At 45.3% G+C, this 1,491-nt stretch overlaps 1 pseudogene; it reads right to left on the reverse strand.

Annotated features, from left to right (window-relative positions):
- Positions 1-260: 260 nt before the first annotated feature.
- On the reverse strand, positions 261-776 carry LOC116460039 (pre-mRNA-splicing regulator WTAP-like; annotated as a pseudogene).
- Between the last annotated feature and the right edge of the window lie 715 nt (positions 777-1,491).

Consider the following 1,491-nt stretch of genomic DNA (forward strand, 5'->3'; position numbering starts at 1 on the left):
CGGAGGGGGCCACTTTTTTGGAATAGTCCGACGCCATCAGGCCTCTGAAGCAAGGGGAAGGGGAAAAGAAAAAAGCTGAAACCCAAGGTTCATCTGGTAAGTTTTACATTAACCATTACAAGCTGGACAGTGTAAGAATGTGGCTTTTTTTTTTTTTTTTTTTGGCTCAAAAAGTCTGAGTCTTGGTGTGGAAACGAGTACCTGGCTGTTCCACCACGGATGTCTCGTAGTGGGACTGTCAGGGAAGTCTTAACTGGGGAGTATGATTTGTTTACCTATCAGCCGTAAACTTCCAGGCACTCAGTTCATTTTGGGCTTGTTCCAGTTTGTCTTTAGTCTGTTCCAGTTCACCTTTCATTTTTAGGAAAAACAAGTTGATCGCTGGGTCTACCATTGTTGATCTCAGTTGGGCAATGCTCGGCTGCTGGACTTGCTTGAGGTACTGGATTTGAGTAGTACACTCTTGCATCTCTTGTTCCTTGGTTGCTAGTCGCATTACAAGGATGTTTTCCCTGCGTGCAGACTCCTGCTGTTGTTGCTTTAGTTTTTCTTCAGACTCTCTTAGGCCAGTTACATCATTAGAGTTTAAGATCTGTGTACTTGCCCTCCAAAGCTTGTACATATGCTTCATATTGTTTCCATCTTAGGATTAACTCATCTCTTGCCATTACTTTGAAGTCTGTTTCACTCAGTCGAACCTTCTTGGGAAGAGGTTCTTCGTTGGTCATCTTGAATCAGAAGAGTTGCCTTTCAGGCGTGGCCGCAGTCACTTGCCCGCCGCCGGGCTGGCCAGAAGAGGAAAGGTGAAGGGAGTGAGGCCGCCGGCCCAGCCCGATTGGGGCCTCGAGGTGCAATGGAGCAGCTGCTCCCTGGTAACACGCCCCGTCCTTTGCCGGGAACCTGGCGCGAGCTCCGCGGGCGCCGGAGCTCAGCAAGCCCAGAATGGTCTCTTTTGCTAAGAGTTCACCATCTATTCCAACCATTCTCCTGATGCCAAATTTGGCACTCCAGACATCACTTATCCCTCACTCTCTGTTTTTTTTTCTCCTTGGTTTTTCCTAAATTTCAGAGGTTTTCTTGTGAACTAGAAGCAGGTTGTTTTTTCACATACTCCTGGCTTAAATTCAGGAATAAGTCAGCCATCCAGTTCCAGATGTCCCAGAGCTGAGCTCAATGATCTCTCGTAAGAGCCATGAAGAACACCTGATCATGAATTCTCTTCTACAGGGCGTTCTGCTAATGCCTCCTCACCTCTTTCTTCTTGCAGTTTCAGGCATCTTCATTGAAGTATTTTATTGTTATTGTTAACCAACCAAATGATGTTCATCTTTATCGGCAGGCAGTTGGTGACTGCATTTTTAGGTCACCGTGATTCTGCAAATGTGTATATTTTATCCAGATTAGATAATCATGACTGTAAAACACAGGACAGTTCATTGATTAATTGATCATCACAGAGTGAGATCTCTTCTTTTTAACATACCAAGGCAA

This window comes from Hylobates moloch, unplaced genomic scaffold (assembly GCF_009828535.3).
Source record: "Hylobates moloch isolate HMO894 unplaced genomic scaffold, HMol_V3 SCAFFOLD_20, whole genome shotgun sequence".
Taxonomy (NCBI): domain Eukaryota; kingdom Metazoa; phylum Chordata; class Mammalia; order Primates; family Hylobatidae; genus Hylobates; species Hylobates moloch.